General features: G+C 39.7%; 1 long non-coding RNA gene across 1 annotated transcript in view; it reads left to right on the top strand.

The window, feature by feature from the left end:
* LOC106506064 (uncharacterized) overlaps positions 1-11,712 on the top strand; it is a 356,616-nt gene extending 344,904 nt beyond the window's left edge. Inside the window, exons 3-5 of the long non-coding RNA XR_014827404.1 lie at positions 3,399-3,480; positions 9,395-9,454; positions 9,963-11,712. This is a non-coding gene — a long non-coding RNA (uncharacterized LOC106506064). The remainder of the gene's footprint in view (positions 1-3,398; positions 3,481-9,394; positions 9,455-9,962) is intronic.
* Positions 11,713-23,351: the final 11,639 nt, after the last annotated feature.

Here is a 23,351-nt window from a genome sequence, read left to right as displayed (position 1 = left end):
ATGGCCTGAAGACCTAGAGGTACACTAGGATGGACAGACAAGAAAAGCAGTTCTCAAACTTTAGCTTATGCTAAGAATCACCGGAGGAGGAGGTTTGCTAAAACACAGCTTCTGGGTCCCCTCCCCAACAGATGATCTCAAAGAGTGGTCCCCCAATCCAGGGGAATCAGCATCACCTAGGAATATTTTAGAAATGCTAATTCTCAGGCCCCACCCTACCCAGCAACTTCGGAGGTTGGGGCCTCCTATGGCTTCAAGCCCTCAAGTTGATTTTATTTTACTTTATTTTATTTTTAATTTTTTTTGTCTTTTTGCCTTTTCTAGGGCTGCTCCCGCGGCATATGGAGGCTCCCAGCCTAGGGGTCTAATCGGAGCTGCAGCCACCAGCCTACACCAGAGCCACAGCAACATGAGATCTGATCCACTTCTGCAACCTACACCACAGCTCACGGCAACGCCGGATTGTCAACCTACTGAGGAAGGCCAGGGATCGAACCTGCAACCCCATGGTTCCTAGTCGGATTCGTTAACCACTGTGCCATGATGGGAACTCCAAGCCCTCAAGTTGATTTTGATGTACACTCAAGTTTGAGAAGCCCTCCCTTAGAGAAGGCCAGGAGTCACTTCAGATTGAGAACAATCAAGAAGAGTTAAGAGGCATTACCCCAGCTCATAGATGGTAATGTCAGGCAATGTCCTAAGCACTTTAGACATTCCATATCACTTAATTTCTCATAAAAAGACAATTAGGAAGATACCATCGTCATCTCCATTGATAGATGAATAAAGTGGGATGCAGGGGTAAAGCCATCAGCACTGAGTCACAGGGAAGTTGTGGAACCAGGATCTGCCCCAAAGTCTACATGTCTAGTCACTGCTCTTCTGTTTCTCATCTTCTATGCAGGCGATGGTTTTTATCCTTCAGATTTGCTTTAATGCATAAAAGTAAATTATTATCACATTCACGTAAATTATTTCATAATTTTTGATTTTGTCTTGTCACTTTTTCTAATACCATCCATGGCATATTTCCTGATGATTTCATCATCCACACATAGACATCTATAGTATATTGGGATTTTAGTTCTTTAACCTGCTCTTCCTAATATTCTATCTTCTAGCCTACAACAGTCACCCATTCCCATAGTCGTTTTCTAGGATTTAGCATTACCAGTACCTGTACCTCTTCACAGTCTCAGTTCCAAGTAGACTCTAATCTGATCACCACCATCTTCCACTTTCCCAGCTCACTTCTCTAGTGAGCTCCAAGCATTTGACCCCATAGAAGCCTAAAGTCTTATTATCCTATTGAATTTTTTTTCCTTACTCAGCTTAGAGCATAGTTTCCACATATTAATTACCTCTTTTGCCATACACCTCAGCAACTTTGTCTATCTTTCCCTGAATTATAGCCATATGGTTAAACCCAGCTTTAGTTAAGTATAATGGACAACTCACTCCGTACCTACACACAGGCTGAAAGTGGTGTGGGAAAATGATGGTGCTGACTGGCTTTACGTAAGAATCATGACCTCTAACCTCAGTGCTGCCCAGCAGTTGTGCTACATTTCCTGGTCTAATTGGTTGCCAGATTTATTTACACATTGGTATCAATTATGGTGCTTCAAAAATACTCCTTTCTGTGTCTCACTCCCAGTGATCGAGATTTAATTGGTCTGGGATATGGCCTGGGTTGTGAATTTTTAAAAGATGTTTATAATCTAGTCCATTTATACTTCAGCTCTCCTAGATGGCTTTTTTACACTTCTTTGCTCAAATCTCTGATTCCTGGATTATCCTCCCTCTCAGTTTGCTTCATTTTTCACTGAGAAGTTAGAAACCAATAGAAAAGAACTTCTCTCCACTCCAGTCACTTCATCTACAAACCTACAGTTATTTGGACACACTTATTCTGTCTCCCCAGCTAGCATCATGAATGCACTTCCCACGTCCCTAAGGCCAAGCTGCCTCTTATGCACTGGATCCCATCAACTCCTCCCTACTCAAGAGCATCATTTCAGTTAAAATATTAGTTATATGCCCCTACTTGAAATTAGGGATTTCATAATTTTTATTTACTATGCCCCTCCCATGCTTAGAATGGAGGCTTGCAAATAGTGCATATTCAAGAAATATTTGTTGAATAATGAGCATATTTTCGTCACTGTTTGTTGTACTGGTTATCTATTGTTTGGCCCTAAGTCCCTTTGTACCCTTCTTTTTTTTGCCCTGCTCTCTGTCCAGGGATTTTGTTTTCCAAAGGCTGCTTTACCTGGGTTTCCTGGCACACTGGCTTCCTGTTAGGTTCTGCTCAGCTTAGGCAGGAAGTTACCGGTTGGGGGAGAGATCAGGATATGTCTCTCTAGCTACAATCCGCAGTAGCTATGTCTCTCCCTGACCCTACTCCCACAGACATTCCTTCTCCTCAACACTGCCTCTCTCAGTGAGCTCTAGTAACATGGTTTTTTCCCCCTCATTTTTAGGGGTGACCATGGATCCCCACTGTTACTTGTCCCAAGTATGTCAACATTCTTTTTTTTTTTTGTCTTTTGTCTTTTTAGGGCCACACCCAAGGCACATGGAGGTTCCCAGGCTAGGGGTCTAATTGGAGCTGTTGCCGCTAGCCTATGCCACAGCCACAGCAATGCCAGATCCGAGCAACGCCTGTGACTTACACCACAGCTCACGGCAATGTTGGCTCCTTAACCCATTGAGCGAGGCCAGGGATTGAACCTGCAACCTCATGGTTCCTAGTTGGATTCATTTCCGCTGCACCATGATGGGAACTCCCAAGTATGTCAACATTCTTGATTAGCTCCTTTAGTGCTGCTCATGCCTCTAACTCCAGTCTCTATTGAAGTCCCTTTGTATGACCATCTGGAGAGAATTAAGAATCTAGCAGGAACTAGTTTTAATAACCACTTGCATTTTTATTATAAAAGATTATTGCCTACCTGGATAAATCTTGAGGATATTATGCTGAGTGTAAAAAGCCAGTCCCCAAAGGGCACATATGGTATTATTCAGGTCATGAAGATGTACTGGAACTGTCATTGTCCACGTGTGGTAGGGTTTGCCCCAAGCAATGAATGAAGCTCCAAAGGCTTCACTCTCATCAACCCAAACCCAGAATGTAAAAGGTATTGGAATCTTTGGGGTAACTTCTGTCCACTGCACAAAGTATTTCATGTATTAATATGTGATTTATTTAGCTCTTGAAATTTCTCTTTAAAGAAAATATAATTATTACTCCCATTGTTTTGTTGTGGTAAAATATACATAACATAAAATTTATCACTTCAACCATTTTTAAATGTATAGGCCAGTGGGATTAAGTACTTTTACATTGACATATGCCCATCACTACTACCTACTCCAGAACTTTTTCGTCCTTCTAGATTGAAACTTCTGCTCTCTCCTTGTTCCTGGCAACCATCATCCTACCTCTGTCTAAGAACTTGACTTCTCTAGTCACCTTGGGTTAAGTGGAATCATGCAATATTAATCTTTTTCTGTCTGGCTTATTTTACGTAATGTCTTCAAGGTCCGTAAGATACATCCATCCATAGCATGTATCAGAATCTCCTCCCTTTTAAAGGCTGAATAATATTCTGGTGTGTGTGTGTATGTATGTATATATCAGTTTATTCCATTCACCTGTCGATGAACATCTTAGTTATGTTCACATTTTAGCTATTGTGAATAATGCAGCTATGAACATAGATGTTCAAATACGTTTAATTTCCTGCTTTCAACTCTTTTTTGTGAATACACCCAAAAGTGGAAATGCCAGATCATATAGTGATTTTGTGTTTAATTTTTTTATGAATTTCTATACTGTTTCCCACAGTGACTGCACCATTATTTCTCCTACTTTTTAAATGAGGAAAATAAATCTCAGAGAGATTAAATGACTTGCATAGTTTTGTCCAATCAGTAAAAGGTAAAATCAGGATTCTCATTTGTGTCTCTTTTATGCCAGAGCTCCACTATGGCATATTATAAGTTACCCTGGAAAATAGTCAAGGCAAAGGTCAAACTTCTGTTATTGCTGTTGAATTAGCTTAAAAAGAAAAATTAGTCCCCCTTCTTACACATAAAGATCTGCTTATTCACACATTTCCATAGCTCTTTCACTTTAGCTGTTTCTTCTCAAGCAAAGACTGGTACTTTCCTTGCGGATACAGAGAAGCCCAGCTGTTTAAATATTTATGTAACAGTATTGCAAAATGTATGCCTAGCCAGGAAGACTTTTTTTTTTTGCATGTAGACATAATTAAACAGGCAGATGAGCCCATGAAATATTTAAGGCTCCCATATAAAGTCTTTAAGGAATCCTTTCTAAGCCAATAAGATGTTAAGAGACGCTCCATCCCCAGTGTAAGAGGAAAAGATCTGGAACAATCTGAATGCTCATAGAAAAAGCTGCCATGGACACATCAGCATGAGTCTAGGTACACACTGAGACCCAGAGGAATAAGCCTCTGAGAGTCAGCCTCCCTTTAGTCTGGCAAGAACCTCTGGCCCTTACACCCTAGAGGCCTCTGCTCATTTAAATCGTAAATGGCACTTTGCATGGGTTCCAGAGAACAAATTAAATGCAATCATACTTGAAAGTCAGTTAAACAAGATCTGACTGGTATGTCCTTTTTTGGTCAAAGACTTCCAGTGCCATTGGCTCTCTCCTGGATGGTAATGGGGTCATATTAAGGTTATTCACATACCTATCTTTTGTGGAGTACTTTGCTATAATAGGGCTTTGTTTACTTGCATTTAGTTTTAAAATAGATAATAAAAAATTGCTTTAATAAAAGCAATGCCCTGGATGCAGTAATAACAACAACAAAAATAGATTGAATGATACTGACAACTATTACTGAGCTCTTAAACTGCGGTTAGGTGCCATGCTAACTTCTTTTACATAAATTGCTGTCTCTGGTCCTCAGCCTGACAAAGGAACTGTTTTTATTGCAATTATCCCATAAGGAAACAGAGGCTCAAACTCACAAAGAAAGTAGTTAACAATGTTGAATTTTGTGCTTGCCTTGTGTTTTCAGAAAAGAACAACAATTAAGTAATCTCCCCACTCTTTTGTGTTCCAGGAAATGGTTTCCTGCAAGAAGCACTCTTTGTCCTATGATTTAGATAAGACTCTTAGATGCCTCACCTTGTTTACCTATGATAAAGTCAGACACTCTCCAAAGGCCAGGGTGGTCCACTGTGTGTGCCTGTACGTGTGTCGGAGAGGGAAGGGGAGGAGCAGAAGGACACAGGTGATGCTGGAGTGCTTCCTAGAGAGCAGTTGTGAATAAGCTGAAGTTTGCAATTGTCCATGGTCCGCCGTTTGATTTTTTTCTCATGGAATTTTATTTTAAAAAGGACAAAAAAGTAGACTTTGTAAACATTTAAGTACAGACTATTTATAATTTTCGAGTTTTGTAAATTTGCAACTAATGTGCACATCAGTTTGCTTTTCCTGGACAAGTCCATAGCTTTTTAGTGCTCACCTGAAGAAATCAAGGTATTTCTTGAGAGTATTTCTAAAGTTAGGAACCAGAGATATGAACCATTGTCACTGCACAGATTTAGCAGCCTCAAATATTTTCCCAGGAAGAGGTGAAATGAATCTTTCAGGGGTCGTGGAGTTTGCAGAAGGTGTTTCTAAAAGGTTGCTTTCTCCCTTTCCCCATTTCAAATTACACAAGGGATAAACTACTGCTCAGCCACTCTAAAGATATTTTTTCACTCACTGTTCCATGGCACACCACATAAATACCTAGACACTGGTGATTTTCTAATCTCCCATCATCTCTCGTGTCCACCACCAATTGCTTCTGATATGTTTCTTTCTGTCCAACAAGTACTTCCTGGTAAGAGCCATCTATGCCCTTAGTCACACCCCTGGCCCTGACCCCCTCCTTTTCTCATCTTTCCTCATCTTTCCTCATCTTCCTTTACATTTCAGAGTGCGGAGGCCATAAAGCTTTTCAAGGAACTTCTCTGGCAATGACAGAGGGGTGAAAACTGATCTGTAGACACTACTGGAGACTCATAGCCTTACACTAGGGCCGCGGCTTCCTACTAGGCATCATTAGCTGGATCAAAGTTGGTCAAAAATCCACCCTCTCTTGCCTTTCCCAACTTTACACACACACACACACACACACACACACACACACACACGTGAACACACTAGCAGAATGCTTGGTTTGAAGAGGGCTGTAAAGGTTGGGAACCCATTTCTCTAGGAATGGTTACAGTGTTGTGTCCCTGGTAGCCAGATTGTTGCAGGATAGTCTGTGTTGTCTACCAAGGTTGGCAATCAACCATCCCCAAACACCAAATGTGGAGAGAAAAATTCAGAGACCAGCTTGATAGTAGGGAGCTGAGGAACGGGCAGCAAAGGATCAGTCTCCTGCATAAAAAATTGATGCCAGAACATTCAGGTATGGGGAGGAAACAACAGTCAATTAAAGGGCATATCTGAAGGCATGGCAGATGAAAACAGGACACAAGAGGTTAGCAGGAAAGAGGCAGCCAAGGAAACCTGAAGAAGCAGTAAGTTGAGGTCTTGGAAGGACTTGGGTGAGCTGTATCAGACACAGGTACTACCCAGGAGATCTCAGGAAATCAGGTATTCACAGGAGGTGTTAGGGCACAGCTAGCCACTGCTCTAGAAGAGAAGGGGCATTACCAGATACCAGATACCATAAAGTCCAACAGGAGGGGTCGCAAGATCCCAGCTGGTCTGAGTCAAGTTTAACATTGTCCTCTCTTTGCTTTTCTTTATGGGGATTCTCAAAGCAGAAAGCATTTCATTCACAATACCCATTCACTTACTTCTCAGCCTTCTGTGCTCAGTGGGGTTTCCACGGCTTTAAAATTACAAAGAATTGAGAATACCCCCTAGCTTAATGGTCTGCACTATAATTTCAGGATAAATGCCTTGACCAACTAACAGTGTGCTATCACATTTCAGCCTGGAAGGAGGGATTTTCTCGAGTCAGAGTGCAATAACATCCTCTATCCATTTTCTTTCAAGTTGTCAACCAGTCTCATCTCAGAGTAAGAAGAACAGTAATGAGTAGTGAGTGAAACAGGTTTACCTAGAGATATTTATTTTTATTGTTTATTAAAAATTTTTTTTATGGTGTTATCCATGGCTTATGGAAATTCTCAGGCTAGGGATTGAATCTGAGCCAGAGCTGTGACCCACACCACAGCTGCAGCAATGCTGGTTCCTTTAACCCAGTGCACCGGGCTAGGGATTGAATTCACACTTCCACAGCAACTTGAGCCACTGCAGTCAGATTCTTAATGCACTGTGTCATGGCAGGAACTCCTACCCAGAGATCTTAATACATAAAACTTGGTTGGTTTAAAACACACCAGTGTAAGTTTGGAGTTAGTTTCATGGAAATCATTTGTTTCCATGAAACAAGAGATATGCATTAGAAACTTAAGGCTGCTGAAGCCCGCAGAGAATAACTGTGGCTTAGCAGTGAAATTTATCTGGATTCACATCCCAGCCTTACCCTTTGTGAGCTGTGTGATTTTGGGAAAATCATTTAGTCTCTTTGTTTCTTGGTGTATTGATTTATAATATGGATACAATAATAATACTTAGAGTGGTTATGTGAGGGAAACCTATACACCTGTGTGAGGGAGTCATACGTATAGAGAGAGCTCATTCAAAGAATTCCTGTCCTGCTGAAGAGCTTACCAAACAGAAGTGGGATGTGAGTAGTTAGACTCTAAGCAAGAAGTAGACATCAATGCTGGAATGTTCTCCTGGCCACGAGGGATGTCAGAGTGCTAGGCCAAAGGCTCATGTGTTAGCTGGGACTCTGCATACACAAGTGGGGTGGGGGTCTAGATAGAAAGAACACAGGCGATTCTTGGGGACCAAGGTTCCATCTTAGAAGACAGAGTGAGGTCATCTAGGCTGTGTGAGCCTGGGACAGGAGCAAGCTGAGACAGGGTCAAGGAAGTTTGGCATGAAGAGCCAGAGGGTTGGGGTACTTTGTTTTCCACTTTTGATCACTTTTACAGTTTAAGAGACTCCTGTGGGAACACTACACTATCTCATCTATGCTAAGGAGGAGTCTCCTGTCCCTTAAGTGAGAGCTCTGAAGGCAAAGTAGTGCATTCAGGAAGGAAAGGGTGGTGGGCAACACCATCAATCTGGGGAAGGGACACCAAGGACAGAGATTATCCCTCACGCCTTCTTCCCTAGACAATTCCGTCTTCTTCTTCTTTTTTTAAATTTCATTGAAGTATATTTGATTTACAATTTGTGATAATTTCTGCTGTATGACAAAATGGCTCACTTATACATGTACACACCTCCATTCTTCTTCAGATTCTTTTCCCATATAGATTATCACAGAACATTGGATAGAGTTCCCTATAGCAGGTTCCTGTTGGCCAGTCATTCCATACACCTCAGTGGGCATATGCCAAATCCCAACCCCCCAGTTCACCCCTCCCCTCCTCACCTGTCTCCTTTGGTAACCATAAGTTTGTTTTCAAAGTCTATGAGTCTGTTTCCATTCTGCAAATAAATTCATTTGTATCCCCTTTTTTTTTTAAGATTCCACATGTAAGTGGTATAATAATGTTTTCTTCCTCTAACTTCACTTAGTATAATAATCTCTAGATCAATCCATGTTTCTGCAAATGGTATTATTTCATTTTTTATGGCTGAGTGATATTCCATTGTATATATGTGCCACATCTTCTTTATCCATTCCTCTGTCAATGGACATTTCCCTAGAGATTTTCTCTACAGGGCTCCAAAATGGAGGTATATTTGAGTATGTATATCTATAGCTGTTTCTGTATATACATACTCAAATATAGAAGGTGTATGTATTTGTATATATTACAAAATGATCACCACAATAAGTCAACATAACATCTATCATCATACATACTTGAAGAAAATTTTTCTTGTGACAAGAACTTTTAAGATCTCTTAGCAGATTCCAAATATGCCACACAGTATTATAACTACAATAACCATGCTGTATGCTATATTTCCACGACATATTTATTTTATAACTTAGAATTTGTTCAAACAACTGTTTTGATAAGTGTGGTTTCAAAAATCAATTGACTAATTTTTAAACTAAACTGGCATTCTACACTATTAGCCAGGCAAGCAGAACCCTATCTTCTCTAGATTTCAGAACATGAATAATGATGCTATAAGACCTCTTTATTCCCCAGGAATGTAAACTGCTCCATTTTTCTTATCCACCCCCCCATTCTATTCTATTGGTTATGGGGTGGTTGTTGAATCAGGGGAGTCCTAACTTTGGGAAATCCAGGTCTCTCCAGACTCTCTATTCACAGAAAATAAAACCAGTGGTTTCCTACCTATTTTTTTTAGGGGGCAAGAAGTCATAGAAAACTATTGAGAAAGAACCACCATAAATATCCAAAGATCAAGGTGAGTTGTATTGAATCCCCCCAGGTAGTTTGAGAAATTTTACTAGGTATTCTAAGGAGTCTAGACTGAGAGAACTAGCTTTTCCAGTGGGGTGGGAGAGCAAGGCTCAGGTGAGGGAGGAGAGAAGAAATCAGGCAGAAGCCATAGAACAATCTGAAAGTGAAGTAGGCTTAAACGACACAGGATAGAGGCAAAGCCATTTGGGCACATTTATCATACGACTGCGGTAGCCCAGAATGGGGCAGCCTTTGGTGTAGAGAGAACACAGAAGTGGTCTATGAAGTGGTAATTCTCCACTGTTCTGAGAATTCCTCCAACACATACATGTATACAGGATTTTACAGTTTATAAGTCTTTTGGCAGATGCTAAATCATCTGTGATGGCATGATGCTAGGAATTACTGTAAAAAGATTCTGGGGGTGGGGGGTTCCGTACTCATTCAACCAACCTTCCTTGTGTGGCTTGGCTATGAATGCAGTGAAAATAAGGATTCTCCCTCTCTTATAGGAAAGGGTTTAGAAATCCATGCGACCTGGACAGAGACAGAGTGACACAGAAGAACTGTGCCATGGGCTCCATCCCTGAGGTTTGTGCCCCCTCCAAGTGGGCTGAGGGCTGTTGGAACATGTTTGCTTCCCCTTCTGTTGTCTGCGAAATGCCTGAGCACCTGAGTCTATTATTATTAATGCTATTTTTGTCATGATACTCTCCTGTCATTTTTTTTTTCTGCTTAAACTAAAGCACAAAAATTAAGAGGCCTTGTGCCCAGGATACATCTTTATTCTTCTGATCAGTTATGTGTCCCCCCAAAAAAATCTGTCTGAGAAACCTTTGTATCTGTATCTATTTGAATTCCCCCAGAGGAGAGCCTGCAAGGTACTTACTTCACTACAAACTCTTCTACTGAGGTCAATGTAAATTTAGCTTCATTGATTCCTTGGTGAATCTCTAATTGCTGCCTTGAAGATCGATCTCCATCACGTAAACCCGGTTTTGAAAGGCAATTCTGTGCATTGTGTGTACACTTCCTCTGTTGCTGTCTGGGATGCTCATGAAAGCTTCTTTTTCTTCTGCCAAGGGGAGGTGGCCAGACTGCTTGCTCTTTTGGGAGTGAGAATTACTGGCAGATCTTCACACAGAATACTAGAATATGACTTGATGCTAACCTTTCCCCTCATTTGTAGCAAAGATGTTGTCAAGTGAAAAATTAACAAATTGCAAGATGATAGAAGTCAATAAACAAAAAATTACAATTTTCATCATCTCGAAGGGCAATTAGGAAACAAGAATAAATAACTGTCTTGGTCTCATTTGATTCCAGAGGGAAACTGGAAAAAATAGGATAAGCAAGTCTTAACTTTTTCATGATAAAAAATGGTAAAAAGGTATTTTTGGAGACAGGGAAGAAAAGAAAATATACTTGAGATAAGCTCTAGATTTAAAGGGGCAGATATTAGTGTAATAAGCAGTGTCTGTGCAAAGATGGAATACCTACACATTGGCTTTTCTCGTATGGTGATACCCTATATATTAGGACTTGCTTATAGCAAATAAAAATATGTTACACTCCATCAATCAGATTAAATGGGGACATTTCTCATGAGAAGAGAAGGGTGTCTTTTGAAACCCAAGGGCAAGAATGCAGTACTGGAAGTAGACCTTGCCATTTTCTTTCTATTTATTTTTTCTATTTCTCTCCTTCTGTGCAAACCACCTTTCTTCACTTCCAAGCCCACATAATTAAAAAGCAAGAAGTAGTCCACACTTCCTGAGTTTAATCTATTGGTATTATCCAAACAAAGAGACATGACTCCTTATTCAACTCTACGTTTTAATACTTAGATACAAGCCTCTGATTGGCTGCTTGGGTCATGTGGTCCAATCAACTGTAGACAGGGGCAGTCCTGAGGGCATGGACCAATTGTACAGATGCCTGCCAGGAAGTCATCATTGTGAAGTAGAGCAGGAAGGGGGAGGATACAGTTAAAGTAGTGTCACTTTGGGAGTTCCTGTCATGGCTCAGTGGATAACCAATCCGACTAGGAACCATGAGTTTGTGGGTTTGATCCCTGGCCTCGCTCAGTGGGTTAGGGATCCACCGTTGCCGTGAACTGTGGTGTAGGTTGCAGATGAGGCTCGGATCCTGTGTTGCTGTGGTTCTGGTGTAGTCTGGTTCCTAGCCTGGGAACCTCCATGTGCTGCGGGTGCAGCCCTATAAAAGACAATTAAAAAAAAAACAAACAAACAACAACAAAAAAACTAGTGTCACTTTGTGCTGGGAAGATTTTCTTGCAGCCATGCAGTATAACCCCACTAGAGAGCCAATACATATACGCAGGAGCATTGTTCATACAGTTTTGTTGTTGATGTTAAATCAAGCAATTTGTAAAGTCAAGTTGATGAGGTCAAGAAGAGCATTTATAGGTATGTATCTCTTTATCTTGACATTTGGTTCATTTATTCTAGCCTGAGGATAATAATCCTCAAGTAGACTTTCCTTTCCAGTTTTTTGATGTCAGATCTCCAAGTCATCTAGAGAATAGACTTAGTTGTATGAAGGAATCTGTACAGTAGGTTACAATCTGATGAGGCTAAAATCTCTGTAGCTGCTATTCCTATACCAGCTTCTTGTAGAAGTCTTTCTTCCTCACTCTTAATCCTCTGGGTGTCAATAACTACAACCATGGGATGCTCCAAGTCTGATTTCCTGCCCTGAAAAGCTGAAATAGACAATAGAATAAACAGTCTCATGATCTGATTCAAATATTTTCTCATTAATCCCAGAGGAAGAATCACTATTAAGCAGCCTTGTTCCTCTTACTCAGGGCTCATTTTTGGCTTCCTTTAATTTTCAATGGGTAAGGTTGCTTCTCAAATAAAAGGTACCCCTAGGGACCTAGGATAGTCTGACTACCTAGCTGTCAGTGCAAAAGAGAGAAGATAACTTTTTGAATTATTTCAGCCTCTCTCCTAATAGTTCCACTCTATAATCTTGTGAAAGGTTTCCCTAAGGTTAAGAGGGTTAAGAGCTGACCAGCTTTTATGGATAGGAGGGCCTTGTAGTTTTGCATGTGGCGGTCAACATTCAACAGGGCAGGAACAAAGAGGAAAGGGAAGAGTGGGGAGAAGGGTGGGTTTAGTATATGGTTTAAAGTGATCCAAACCTCCAAACCTCTTGCTGTTTATCAGAATATAACTTGAACAAATAATTTAAAATTATATCAAGATTACTAACAAAATTTTATCAAACTTCTTAAATTTTGGTCTTATTATTATTTTTTTCTTTAAATCAACTTTTGGAATATATATATATAGAAAAGTACACTTAGCATGTGTGTTCAGCTATATTAATTTTCTTTTAAAAATATTTTACTTTGGATTTTGAGAGTGAAAAACTGAAGTGATAAAAATTTGTTTGGTCATATTAATTTTCATAAATAAAAGCACCTATGCCTCTCAGTCATTTATCCTCCAAAAGGAATCACTGTCTTGATTTGGAATTCCACTCAAGCATTTTGCCTGTTGCTGAAATTTATGCAGTATATACTCTCTTATGTCTGGGCTTCTTTTGCTCAAAGTCATCTAGAGCTTATCCATGTTGTTTATACATTTGATGAGTGGAATCTATTAATTTTCAATTCTCTATAAGGTTGCTTATATTAATATGACACTGTATATTTTTACATTCAAATGCTAATGGTTCTTTGTGTTGTTGCCTTTGTGAGATTATTACAAGTCATGTTGCCACAAATGCTCTTGCAAACGTCTTTCTGTGAATATATGTATACATTTATATTTGGAATATACAAAGGAGTACAATTGCTGTGTCAGAGCATATATGTGAGGCGAGCTTTAGCAGATCCTGCCATGATACCTATGTGGTTGTACCAAAGTACATTTACCAGCAGAAAACTATGAAAGTTTTTATTGTCCTACACCTCTCCAAAAAATGTGCTGTAAAATTTGTCAGTTCTTAGAATCCCTGTCGTGGCTCAGTGGTTAACAAACCCGACCACTATCCATGAAGACATGGGTTCGATCCTTGGCCTTGCTAAGTGGTTTAAGGTTCTTGAGTTGTTGTGGCTGTGGTGTAGGCCGGCAGCTACAGCTCTAATTCAACTCCTAGCCTGGGAACCTCCATATGCTGTGGGTGTGGCTCTAAAAAGACAAAAAAAATTTGTCTATTCTTGTATTTTATATTGGTTTTTATTTGCATGTCCTTGATGCATGATGGGATGACATTTTTGGATGTTTAGTTGACTTCTGAATCTTAACTGTGATATATCAGCTCAGGCATTTTGTCCAGTTTTCTATTGGGTTCTTATTTGGGAGAACACACTTCATAAATATTTTGTCATATATGTACATACTATGACTTGGCTTCTGCCTCTTAATTGTGTCTCTTAATGAACACAGTGCTTAATTTTAATATTGTCCAATTATCACTGTTTTATTTATATTTATTACTTTTTGTATCCTCTTTAAGAAACCTATCCTCCCCCAGGGTCATGAAGATATTTTCTGTTTTTCTTTTCACATTTAGGTCTATAATCTACCTGTAATTAATTTTTGCATATGATGTGAATTAGGGATAAAGATTTTCATATGATTATCCAAATGATTCATTATTGATAGAAAACATTTCTCCTTTGCTTTGAAGTTACTTTTGTTATAAAATAAGTGATCATCTATATGTGGATCTATTTATGAACTTTTGTACTGTTTCCTTTTTTTTCCTCTTGGTACCAATATTACATTATCTTAAGCTTATAGCATTACAAAAATATTGATATCCAAAGTTCTCTTAACTTAGTTTTTTCTTGCTTAATTTCCAGATGTATGGAGACAATAGTTCTTTTGTTGTCAAAATCTAGCTTAATTCCACTGTGCTCAGAGAACATACTATGAATGATTGTGTATTTCCTTAGGATTCATCAGTAGTCATTATTGGTAAATATTTGTACTTAGAATGTTTACTTCTGTACTATTTTTTGCAATATTGTGTACATATCAATTAGATCAAGTTTGAAAGACCTTTTTCTTTATTTTTTAATTTTATCTTTTAAATTCTAATTTATTTATTCTTTTTTTTGCATTTAATAATCAAATACCTAGTTCCTTGGGATTTTTATATAGACTATGCTTTTTAAGAATAAGAAATCACTAACTTACAGTGTATAACAGCCTACACCAAGGGGAAATCAGAGAAGAAATGATTATACTGTGGATGCCAGTAAGCCTCAACCCCAAATGATCTCAGGATCCTTTTCCCAGCCTACAGGCCAGAAAGGCTACAAAACCCCCAGAAAAGCTAATGCGCTTAGATAAATAAATGTGTCACAAGGTGGTATGAGACTCTTGGAAAGTTTCAATGTACTCAAGAGAGTTCAAAATATGAGAAAATACCACTGGCACTAAAGGATCCTTGAATATCAAAACAAGGGTCAGCTCTTCAGTTGTATGAATGGCTTGTCAGTGAAAGACATCATAAGAGATGCCCATTAGAGAATAAGTCATAATATTACAACCTAGATACTACTCTAAAAAAGCAAGTTGTAAACACTTAGTCTTAGTAAGACCAAGATTTTATCACCCCAGCATATGTGTTTGTGTGTATCTATACACAATTTAGGGAAAACAACTTAGGGAGAAAAAGTATAGTATATACAAATTTTTGTCTACTATTCTCATGTGCAATATTTTCCATGTGTATGTACATAAACTAGAAATGTATATGTTTATACACACACACACACACACACACACACACACACACACACACGTATGTATTTTTCCCCAAAGTTGTTCTCCTTACACTGTGAAACTTCTGCCACCAAAATTGATTGGAGCAAGACAATTCTATACTGTCCTTTTTATTAAGAGAAAGGCTGTTTAAAATACAAAATCAAATAATTTTATGATTTTCTATAGTTTGTATGTGGTTTTTAGATGTATCAATCTCTCAAATAAGAGTAAAAGATAATAGGCTGCCAAAAGAACCACACCCTCTCAAGGACTAAGTCTGAGTCTCCCAAATTTATGTCATAAATACGTCTCATCTCCAGGTGGACTCCAGCAAGGGATTTCTTCCTCTATGATCAGCTGTCCAAATAGCCCTTAATAAGTCCTTGTCCGTCATTATCTTTGGTAGATGCTTTTAATAAGATGGTCCCATACTTACTAACCTGTTTATTCAGTGAATATTTCCCCCTGCTCCCTTACCTACCCTATTTTACATTGATGACTTTGAGGCAGATTATACATTTGTCCCTCCAGTTCCATTCTCCATCATCTCCCTGCTCATATGAGGTCCAGGTTCTGTCCTGTACAGACTGCATCATTGTCTTTAAACGACTGAAGAACAAACTCAGGGAACCAGATTAGCTCCTCTCTCTCTTCCAGTTCTCCCAAACTGCAGATTAGTGAGCTAAATAAATGTAGTTATTGTAACCACTAAATTTTGGAGTTTATTATTTTCTATTGGATAACCGGAACACTCTCCTACTCACTACTACACTTACAGTCTGACTTTCACTTCCAGAATTCTCTTCTGTTCACCTGTGATATGGAACGCTTCCTGGTGCAAGTCCTGATCCATCAAACCCAATGAAACTCCATGGTAAATCATCCTGGAGAATCCCAGCCCTAGTCTTCCAAGAGTCAGATAGGAGGATAAGATAAGAACAAAAGATGTTGGCCAGGAGATCTAGGATCAAGTTGATCCAAGCTTGAGAACCCGAGAAAAGTGAGCAGTTCAGAGCCAGAATGACCTGTAGGTTTGGTTTTATATGTATTCAGTGCATGAATGAGGTTGGAAGCAACTGCTTAAAGGAGTGGGCAGGAGGCAGGGGCGAAGAGTAAGGTGTGAAGGTGTTTGTGATGACCTCAAGGCATGGCCAGTTCTAAAGTATGGGGCATATTCCCCAACATAATTTTCCTATATTGACTTACATTTCTTCTCTAATCACTGTTTAAAAAACTGCCAGTCTTTAAAATAAATGATGTTAACAGGCATTGCAGCTATCCACATTCCTCCTTGGAACTGAAGTTGTGTGTTTAAAAGCAATATGCATTTCTTTCTGTCAGCCTATTTGCTTAAAATCTCAATTGTAGTTCTTTACAGTAGACAGCAAATGGCACATGTAACCAGTTGACTAGTATTAACCTTGTGTTTTATGTCATTGCAATAAAATACTCTCCTGAATACTATTGGCAAATGAAGGGCAGCCACAATGCTTATCAGTCCCTACATATAAATCATGACTAAAAACAACAAGTATGAATATAATGGAAATTTTCTGTAGAATTAAATTGTGGGAAAAGAGTTCATCTTTCCTTGACAATTTTATACTGCCTGAAAGCACATGGTCCCTTAACTCCACTCGATGTTTTGGGAGCAATGACTGAAGTGTCATTCAACAAACTGCTATCTTAAGCAATAAATAACACCAAATATCTTAAAAAAAGATAAAGAGAGAAGAGCAGAAGAAAGTTAATGATCCTTGTTGTTTGACAGTCAGGCACAATGTTGTTTCCTAACTTTCCACAGAAAGTTTTGTCCCTCCGATAGGAATCTGGCTGTATTGAAAATGATGGGCCATGAGAAGCATGAATCAGTGTCAACACGTGTGACCTCTAGGCTACTTAGTTCTACTCAAGAGTGAGGGAAGGATGTGAAGAAAAGGAGAGAGAGGAAAATAAGAAAGGCAGAGAAGAAAATGAAAAGGAAAAGTGAGAGAAGTCCAGCTAGATCCTATTCTTTGAGAGATGCAGTGTGGTAGAAGGGAAAATGCTGTGAGTGTTTTCACTCAGAGTCATGGGTTTGAATCCAGTCTCACATTTTACCCACTAAATAACCTTGGGAAAGCCACTTTTAACCCTGTGATCCTGAGCTCTGCACCTGGAGAGCAGGGCTAATGACATCCTGTAATGCTGATAGGAGAGAAGCAGTGCTGACCTCGAATGCGGGCTGAATAAATGTTGGCTTCTTCCCTCTGTTTCCCTGTGTTTGTTTTCTCTAAACTTCTGGCTATAGAGGAGAAAAATAAACTAACCAAGTGCCTCATGTTTTTAGCAGAGATTCCTAAGAGAAGAGATTGCCCAGATCTCTCTAGTAGCACAAAGTTGCCATGGAAACTTTGTGCAACCCTAGAGAGATCCGGGCAATAGCTTTCCATCTGAGAAGGCTGTGTGGAAGTCTCTGGAAGGGAGGGTGGACCATCCTTTCAGTGGCCAGTGTGGAGAGCCTGCTTACTCTAAGATCTGACCCATCAAATAGAGCTGGCTTCGTTTCTCAAACAGCTCAGAGATTTGCCTAATTTCTGTTTCACACTGAGCCAGGTCAATGCAGCTTAAGAGGGCAGACAAAGATTTTCTGCTCCTGTGTATTATACAGAGGTCCCAAGTCTCACAATCCAATATTGAAATACAATTCACTGGGAACTAATGTTTTTAATCAGCCAATTCCTGAGCTGGTTCTCTTTGATTTGCAAGGTCTGAATATCTGGGTGATTGCAATAAACCTTTCTGTGGTTGAGATTCACTCTTTCTTCAGGAGTGGAGGCTGTATTTCATCTTGAAGCTTGGAAGAACTGTAGAATTTTAAACCCTTTTCCATTATTAGAGACCTACTTGGCCTGAAGTTACAGAGACTTCCTACAATCCTATGGCTCCAAGTTCTAATCTGGAGTCTCCACATTAGGTACAGCACCCCTGAGCCCACATTCACAACTTCCTCTTATGTTGCTCTCCTCAGCCCACCTGTGAGCTTTTGAAGGTCAAGTCCATAATTTGTAGTTTTCAGTATTTATTCCCCTTCATACATGGTGGGTGTTTGTAAGTTTACCAAATAATTAAACCTCCTAAGGAAGTAACATCAAAGAGCCATTTTGCTGAGTCAACTCTGGTCTTCCTGATCTTAATGAGAAGCTATTATCTGTGGAAATTATATTTGTGGATAAGTCTAGTAGCTTGTACCAAAAAGAGACAAGTGGATTGTCTTTTCCTTTGGAAAAGAAAAAGGAGAAGGGAAGGGAAACTGATTTTGTTGAACATCTAGTATGTCAAACAAGGTACTAGGAATTTCAAATAGGTCATTTCATTAAATCCTCACAATAATACTAGGGATGTATGTTTGAAAATAGAGATTAGAATGAAAATAGAGACAAAAAAAAAACAGGTAAAAAGGAACTCGTGCTTTGAGTCTCAGGAATGTGATAGTTGTTCATTCAGAATGGCCTGGTATTACATGGGTGGTGTTGCTTACACTGGGCTTGACATGCACAGACCTCACATCCGAAGCATGACTGCAACTCTCTTGAGAAGAGAGCCTTGCTCATCCCTCTTTAGACATGAAGAATTAGGTCCAGTTTCTAAAGGTGTCCAGAATTCACATCCTGGATATTCATAGTCTAAAGGCCATTTGTTTTCACTGTGCCTTCTTGCCTCCTCACAGCCTAACAGAAGATGAGTTGGATTAGCTGGGAAAAGGATAACAGACATTTTCTCTGTTATGTGAATAGACAATAGTGAGAGAGTGAAAGAAATTCATTTTCTAGGAGCTGAGGGATATAGTGCTATGCATTAGACATGAAATGCCTCAGGCAATATACATTCTTTCCTCTGTTTCCCTAGATATGTATTTTTCAAAGACCAGCAACCCCGAGAACAGGTTGCACCGATGAACACCTTACAGACAGAAAAAAAAACTCAGACATGACATTAGCCAGTTTTCACAGGAAACTTTTAATGCTGTATACTTTTACACAGGCGTGCCACTCTGTACTGAGCATAATACATCTCTGTCAGTATAAGGCAACTATCCAGAAAGAAATAAGGCTGGCTTTGCAATTATATGGTCTCAGGTTCATAGAGCGGCTCAGACACTTCCTAAGTCTGTGACCACAGGCGAAATACTCATCTCTGTAAAATGAGGAAATGTCAGCTACTCATAGACTAGCTGGAAAGATGAAATGAGATAACGTTAAATGATTTGGCTAGATGATATAATTCATGCTTTCTTTCTTTCTTTCTTTCTTTCTTTCCTTTCTTTGCCTTTCAGGTTGAGACATTTTAAAAAAATCCTTTATTTATGTGTATATTTTTTTCTACTGTATAGCATGGTGACTCAGTTACATTTAAATGTATACATTCTTTTTTCTCACATTACATGTTCCATCATAAGTGACTAGACAGAGTTCCCAGTGCTACACAGCAGGATCCCATTGCTGATCCATCCCGAAGGCAACATCCTGCATCTATTTACCCCAAGCTCCCAGTCTCACCAACTCCCTCCCCTTCCCCTTTGGCAACCACAAGTCTATTCTCCAAGTCCATGATTTTCTTTTCTGTGGAAAGTTTCCTTTGTGTCATATGTTATATTCCAGATATAAGTGATATCATATGGTATTTGTCTTTCTTTTTCTGACTTCACTTTACTTCAGGATGAGTGAAGTCAGTCAGAAAGAGACTTTTGCTTGGATAAATCAGCTGTGTTCAAACTGTGAACTTGTGTGGTCCCAGGTTAGAATGCCCCAAATGCCTTGGACAGAAAGAGGAAGAATTGACCCCACAAGACTTATGGTATGGGATGAGTGAAAGCAGTGTGCCTGGATGTTGCTGCTTTTTATAAATGGAATTGATTCAGTAAGCAACTTTAATTAAAGGAAAAAGGTTTTTTTTTTTTTTCTCTCTCTCTTTTTTTCCCGCAGAGTTAAAAATCAGGGAGTCTGTTTTCAAGGGAAGAAGGAAAGGCTATCAAGTGGGAATAGAGAAGAAATTGAAAAAAGAATAAAAAACACAGAGAATAGTAAATTTGTTTTGAGTTTCCCAAGTGTGAGAGTCGCTCATTTGGAAGGGCCTGATACTGCAAGGACATGTGTAACGTGGCCCTGACATTCACGAGCTGCATATCACAGGTTGTATTTCAACCCTTGCCCACCGAAGGCCAAGAATTTCAGACACAAGTGTCCTCCCAAGGCTGTCTCTTCCTGCTCTCTGGTTTTGAGGACATCCACATGAAAGCACAGACTCTGCCTCCTCCTGCTTTCTCACTCCCTGAAGTCACAGGATAGTGGTAGCCATAGCAACACCTTCAGTATTGCTAACCTGGGGTAACAAACTCTCAGGTTGGAAATGAGAGACAGACACATATTGAACCAAAAGAAACCTAAGGAAAAAATGACTTCAAACATACTACCCCCTTCAACTCCAGATCTCAATAGATAATAAATTAGCAGCAAGGAGGAAGTAATGCTTATTAAGCCTCTCATGTGTATCAAATACTGTACTAGGGGCTTGCCTAGACTTTTAATGTAGTTCTGAAAATAACCCAAATGAGAAAGTCATTAGTGATGCACAAGTAGAAGTAAAATGTTGTTAGGTTACTTGCTCAAGTGTACACGCTGGGAAAGTGGCAAAATGGAATTGGGAGCAGCTCTGTCACAGTTTTTCCATACCATGAATATTTTGCCTGTGACCTTTCACTTCATTAACTGCCATTCCCCCTGTGGTAGTGAACTCTTTCCCCCAGTCTGCTCTTAGGATCTAATCCAGAAAACTCAGGTGTCATGGCCAAACTGGCCCAATGTCCCAGAGGCAATCCAAGACCCCTACCTGGTCCTACAATAAATATCTAAAGACATCTCCCTCCAACAAACATAATTTTTAAAAAATCATCTCTTCTATATGAGGAAAGGAAATAAGAACTCAAGAAATAAAGATACAAGTTTTTAGCCAAGATGCCAGAGTTAAAATTATTGAGGGTGAGCTTCTGGCTTAAACTTTGTAAGGGTCCTTTGCACTAGGAAGGCAGTGCACCACAAAAAACAAACAAACAAACAAAAATGGAAAAAGGGAGGGATACAGTGACGTCACCTTCTCATCTTTGTCTTTATTACCAAAATAGTGGATTTCAGGATCTGGAGACCGTAAGAAGGAAACCTGTTTTATATGAGGTGGGGCTATAGGACATTTTCATCTCCCTCCTTGTGTTACTCTGTATTCCTATAAGTTTTTAATGATCATTCATTATTTTTATAATGGTAAAGTTATATTTTAAAAGAAAATATTTCCACTAAAATAAAATATGGAACACACAGAGAAATGCTTGGCAAACCAGCCATATGGTTTGCCTCAGTGTAAATGGACAACAGGAACAACTTGACCAGTATTTTGAATGGGTTGGTCCTGAGATCCTTATCAACATTGATCCTTATCAATCACTGCTGCAATTTCCATGTGATTTAGTTTCAGGAGCTGAAGTGAGGAAGTCTAACTCTGGAACTTGCCACATGCAAAATCTCCTTCACCAGTGGGATCCTACATGGGGCAGCTGAAATTTCTCTATTCATCACTTCAAAAACACTGGTTCCAGTGCAGGACAAAGCCCGGGACTGAAGGTACTTCTTGCCTCTGGGGCCATCAGGGTTTCTAACTGGGAGATCATTTGCAACTTATAGGTGACAATTTTGAGTTCTAGTAGAGGAAGAGAAAAATACACTCAATATACACTGCTTCCATTCACCACGGCTGTGCCACTCTGTGTTCAGAAATCAAATGTCAAAATGTGAAGCTCTGTCTCTCTCTCTCAGCATGAAACTAGGGAGCTGTGGTACCAGTGATGTTTGTCTAATGCTCCAACCATTTTGCTTAAGGAAATACTACTAAACAACAGATTAGGAGAATGGGAAATCTCTCATGAGAAGCAATAAGGGGAGTATGGTCAAGCATTCGGTTATACTTGGCATTTTCCTAGTTCTTAGGGTTCTCAGTGCTGCTTAGTATGAGCAATTATTTCTAATATTGAAATTCTAACTTCTCAGATTTCATCTCTTCCCCTTCTACTCTCTGTATTAGCCTATATCATTTTTATCCTGCTCTCTGAACCTGGGAATGAATTTATTTAAAAGTTAAAGCCATAAGCATTGATTTTTTTAAAAATATTTAAACCTACCTTCATTTTCATTGGCTCTGTGGGCCCCTCCATGATTTCTCTCGTTCCTGGAGTTATGGCCCCTTTCCTCACACAAGCAGAGAGCCCCACAGTTGTTCTCAGAGGATATTTGCCGAGAGTATTGGCCCCACAAAACTGGGGCCTAGAGCCTGCCATGATGTGCTCACCACTCCTCAATCATTTTCTCCTCTTTGTGTCCATCCATGACACCTCTCCTTCCTCTCCACACTGCATAGGAAGGTCAATATATCAGCATTTTCCTAAAGGAAACATCTTTTCATGAATGTCTTCCTCTTTGAGGGCTTTAGAAATCAGAGCCCCACAGCTGGAGTCCAGTCACTGTGGTAGGACCGGGAGAGTAAGGAAAGATAGGGTACGGATGGAGAACCAGCTGCTTGACTGCTCTCACACTATGGGGGCTTCAGAGGGCAGCACTCAGAGAACAGTTGGTGTGCATACCAATGGCAGTTTTCAAAAATATTCTGCAGTCTCTTTGGCCCCCAGGAAGCATATGACCAGTTGGACATACATCTCTCAAGAAGCTTGTGCCAATTATTGATTTATTGCATCTGAGCTTCTCATTAACCCTTTTAGTATGCTCTGTGAAAATGGATCTGGGACCTCTATATAGTTTGCTCTGCTAGTAAACACAATGCTAATATTGACAGGGTAGCATGTTGGAATGTCATTGCGGAGGAAAGAAAGTTTTGCTGCATGGTTCCATGCACTTCTTGGCAGGTTTCTGTAGAGTATGGCTCCTCCAGGTCAAGTTCCTGTAGCATCCTGTATTTCCCAGCAGTGGGTGAAGTTTTTCCAGCATCCTAGTCTTGCAGGGCTCAGCAGACAGCAACACCTGTTTGGCTCAGCAGACAGCAACACCTGACAGCTTCTCTCAGGTGCTTCTCAAGTGATTCCATAGAAGAGTGCCTCTAATGAGACCCCTC

The sequence above is a fragment of the Sus scrofa genome, chromosome 14, assembly GCF_054392235.1.
Source record: "Sus scrofa isolate SSC_HxYL_T2T_F1_AM1 chromosome 14, Sscrofa_HxYL_maternal_Yorkshire_Landrace_v2.0, whole genome shotgun sequence".
Taxonomy (NCBI): domain Eukaryota; kingdom Metazoa; phylum Chordata; class Mammalia; order Artiodactyla; family Suidae; genus Sus; species Sus scrofa.
Note: the sequence above shows the minus strand (reverse complement) of the source record. Positions and strands in the feature narration are given on the sequence as shown.